This window comes from Sciurus vulgaris (genome assembly GCF_902686455.1).
Source record: "Sciurus vulgaris genome assembly, chromosome: 4".
Taxonomy (NCBI): Eukaryota; Metazoa; Chordata; class Mammalia; order Rodentia; family Sciuridae; genus Sciurus; species Sciurus vulgaris.
In genome coordinates, this window is record NC_136464.1 from 129,167,741 (window position 1) to 129,172,666 (window position 4,926).

Here is a 4,926-nt window from a genome sequence, read left to right on the forward strand (position 1 = left end):
GGATTCAAGGTGACAATGTCCAAAGAAACATTAGTTTGATTATACTTTATTTTGTGTGATGAGCATTTTCCTAAACGCACAAAATAATCCACTGAAATGTCTCTCCAAATTTTGTTCATTTATTTTGGGACAGAATTGTCATTCACTGTGATAGGTTTATTTATGTTAAAACATTAAAATGTTCTTTGCATATTACTAACTAAAATTTTTTAAAAATTTAAGAACATGTTAATTTCATTCTTGGTGAATAGATGAATTTCATTTTGAACTTCTTAGTGGAAGAAAACAAAATGCTTAAAAGTATGTATAGCATGTTCCATTTTATATAAAAGAAACATATTTATATGTGTATTTTTATTTTCTGCTATTTATATTATACACATATAGACCTATATATTACATAATCTATGTGATTGTACTATAACTAGATTAATCTAACGCAGATGTATTATTTTAGTAATATTGTTTATCCACAACCAAGAAGATGTAGAGACAATATTTTTGAAGACAATGTGTAAGTAAAATTAATACATAGCAACAAAAACATGTTTATCAGGGGAAATTAAAAATCCAAATCAAAACTGGGTACAACCATCTATTGTTACTCAGAGAAAAATTATAGAATTGTACCAGAAAAATACCCTAAATCACACAATTTAGCTTTCTCACCTTTGGGAAGGAATAGCAACTCAATTACAACACATTTTGTATTCTTCATATTCCTTTGTATATAAATATGTGAAGTAAGGTATCAACATGTGAGGACTTATCTTAATACCATAAATATTACAGCCTAAACTGTGAGTCTGTATCCTTATCAACTGATTCTTCTGTTTTAATACTTGAACCTCTGTTTCAAGAGTATCATCAATTTCCTTCTCACTTGAAGGACACTGGGCTGTTGTGCAGTCAGGTTCAGATTAAGACTGCTTATGTATGCTACTAATTGCTAATGAATTCATGTCACAAAAACTGTTCTTCTGATTAAATCTAATACTATCAATTCCCAGCTCACTTGTGCTGTGTTTCAGTACCTCTTTACATTGGTCTGGATTTTACAAATACTTACTTTATGTCAAAACTACCAATTACCTCTATTTTCACATAATGAATACAATGTTCATTCTCTGGACCTAAACATTTCCCCATTATCAATACTCAGGTCTCTGCCACACAGAAATTGATCAGCCTCAATTCTTGATGCTATTCCAACCTACTCTATACAAAAGCATCTAATAGTCTGGTTCATGGTCGACTACAATTGTTGTATAAAAATAGTAAAATGTTATTAATATACTTTAATTGCTAAATGTAAGAGTACACTTTACTGTCAAAGGGCAAATGCTAAGGATGTTCTCATAAATAGTATAAAATATACTATTCAAGAGACAGAGGGAAAAAAATATATATATATTTGTTAAATTTTTTTGTGCCCTTAGGACTATGATAAATGATATTTCATTAGTAAGACTAAATATGATCCTTGCAAAGGGATGATTTTTCTACCAGTAACTTATTTATATTCCTTACAAAAATAAAAACTACTTCAGAGAGAAAGGTTTAAAAACACTTAAAAACTTTCTAGAAATAACTGCTGAGGGTGTTACCAAAGTTGTGTGAATAAATTGATATGTACCTTTTTCCTTAAGCTGTCTCATGTAGAAAAAGAATATAAAATACTAATAACAATATTGTGTGAAATTACAAAAATAATAAATGTCATTTAACATAGAAATCCATGTATTATGGAATATACATAATCAAAGTTTTTCTCAAAATGAGAATTCAACAAGCAGTGAATGTGTAGAGAACAACTAAGCATTGTTTGAAGAGCTCACACAATGTAATTATTTTTATTATAGTTAAAAAGAAATTAAACTTTTTAATTAGAAAGTTACATTGTAATTTGAATCTAAGCAACTGTTCATAAAATAGCCACTGGCACTGTCATTAAAATAAAATAGATTGAAGTTAAATTAAAAGAAAAGTCTTTTCAGAAACACAGCTGGACTTCTAATACATTTTCTCCATAGAGTCTATTAAAATGCTCTAAATTGTTGAAATCATATTTCACTTTATTAATTATCAATTTTTGATATATATATATATACTCCTTTTTATTTCACAGTCCTAGTATTGTATAAGCTGTTGCTAGTTATAAAATTCATTATTTGAAGATGCAATTTCAATACTGAGTGCCTAAGAAAAACTGATCATTCTTTTATGTTAAAAATATGACTGAGTAAATAAGATTTTGTGAGACACATTCAAATAATAGTACAAGAGACAGAACAATTATTACAGATTAAAAGTCCTAGTTTGCCTATTGTTTTTTAATTTATCGGTATAAAAGAAGTATAAATACATGATTCACAATGAATAGTTTTAAAAAGTGTATAAAATGGTAATATAGAATTTAAGACTGAAAATATTATAACACTGACAATGTAAAAAATGAAGTTAAATTTTCCATGGAGAAAATAGTGACTAGCAAGTCATATAAATTATTAAGTCATAAACAAAATTATGGTTCATATTAAAAACATTTTGTTAGTTTTTTATGTACTGTAATGGAAAAGACAATTTTAACATCTTTGAGAATCTTTCCATTGATGCAAATTAAAACTACACTGAGATTACATCTCACTCCAGTCAGAATGGCAATTATCAAGAATATAAGCAACAATAAATGTTGGAAAGGATGTGGGGAAAAGGGTACACTCACATTGCTGGTGGGATTGAAAATTGGTGCAACCATGCTGGAAAGCAGTATGGAAAATCATCAAAAACCTAGAAATGGAACCACCATTTGACCCAGTTATATCGCTTTTTTTTTTTTTTTTTTTTTTTTTGCAAACAGAATTTTCTTTATTACATCGAGAAGGAAGAAGAGGAGGAGGATCAAAGTTAATTCCATTGGTTTCCATGTTATGAATTCAAAGCATACATCACCAGAATGTTGGATTCATGAACTCTTGACACCACTCGTACTATGCTCACATTATCACATATTGCCCTGGAGACCTGGTTGCAGCTTGGTGTCAGACTACTCCCCAGGTATTCCAGGTGACAGCACCTCTTGAGATATGGGTAATGGCCTCCCTCTTCCCACATGTACACATGTATAGAACCATCCACGGATGCAGCAAGGACATGGAGAGAATCCACCCATATGTTGCTGATGGTGCTCTGGTGGCCCTCAAATCGTTGCAGCATGAGGCCATTAACAGTGAAGAGGAATAGGTATCACCCACTCTCAAAGACAATAATACTTCCATCACCGACTCCCATCCAATTAGGGCTGTCTATATGAACTGGCAACAGGAAACTTGCAATCTGATGTGCTTGGATGTCTTTTCTACCCCAAGGACTTTCTGCTGTTAGATCAAAAGTGGTAAATCCTGTTTTCTTTTGGGAACCTCTCCGATACATCAACATTATCCTGTTTTCTCTCCTTGGAGTCCAGCAGCCTCTGTAGCATGATAATGGGACAGTGAAATACAGAGGGGTGCTGTATTCTGATGGTCTCAGTAAACACTCTGTGAAAAAAACCTTTGGCAAGATATGTTGATGTATCCCACATGCAAAGACCCATTTCTTGTTGGGAGAGTAGAGTAGAAGATCAACACTATATTGAAAAGCATGGACTTTAGAAATATCCCTTAACTCAGGCATTGTAAATGTGTGGATGTTACCATCAGAATCACCCACCATCAGGAATGGTCCATTCTTTGTGAGAAAAGCTTTCAAGGAAAAACAGATTCGAGTAATGGTACAAGTAGCCAGAGGATCCCTGTCATGACAATTCCAAACTTTGATAGTTCTCTCCATATCCGCAGTGATTGCAAGATGCATCTGAGGGAGGGTCTCCAGATTTGTGATATTGGACTGCTGTACTGGGCTTGACCAGATCATAGTGCCCTCTTGTACATTCCAGGTATAAAGCTTGCACGTTGAAGACACAATACAAATGATTGACTTTCCTTGTCCATCTACTGCGATGCCACTTCCTGAGAGATAAGCCACTGGTCCCAAAATCCCAAGGTTCTCAGCTGCTTCTTTGCAGATAAAGTCTTCTGACTGTGCACATGCCATCCGACACTCCTGCTTTGTTTGGTGGAGGAATAACTGCTTCCATGTCTGTGTGCCCAGACGCTCATAGGTGAAGTTGCAGAAGCGCCATTTCTTTAGACACAGTCTCCTCCATAGGAAATCACTTTCTGCAATCTTATTCCAATTCTTGTTCACTTTTGAAGCCTATAGCAAGCTGAATGCATCCAGATATGAGAAGATTTTCAACATTGGCACATCAGGCAACTGCATCTCCATTTTACATGGCCCGAGTTGACATTTAGTCTTCTAGATGTCGCTTTTAAATTTATACCCAAAGGAGTTAAAATCAGCAAACTGCAGTGACAGAGCCACATCAATGTTTATAGAAGCTCAATTCACAATCACTAAGCTGTGGAACCATCATAAATACCCTTCAACAGATGAATGGATGAAGAAAATGTGGTATATATACACCATGGAATATTACTCAACCATAAAAAAGGACTTTATTAATTTTGCTGGGACATGGATGGATCTGGAGACCATCAGACTAAGTGAAATAAGCCAATCCCCTAGAAAACAAAGGTCAAAACATTCTTCCTAATATGGGGATGCTAATACACAATGAGGGGGAATAGAAGTTCAGTGGATTAGACAAAGGGGAATGAAGGTAAGAGAGGAGGGAATAGGAATAGGAAAAACAGTGGGAATGAATCAAACATAACTTTCCTATGTTCAATATGAATATAAAACCAATGAAATTCCACATCATGTACAAACCACAAGAATGGGATCTTAATTAGAATAAAATGTACTCCATGTTTGTGTAAATATGTCAAATAGATCTAGGTGTCTTATATATCTAAAAGAACA

General features: G+C 33.5%; 1 pseudogene across 1 annotated transcript; it reads right to left on the reverse strand.

Moving 5' to 3' along the window:
* Nucleotides 1-2,928: 2,928 nt before the first annotated feature.
* On the reverse strand, nt 2,929-4,095 carry LOC306658976 (F-box/WD repeat-containing protein 12-like; annotated as a pseudogene). The gene has a single exon. The product of its transcript is annotated as an F-box/WD repeat-containing protein 12-like (transcript).
* Nucleotides 4,096-4,926: the final 831 nt, after the last annotated feature.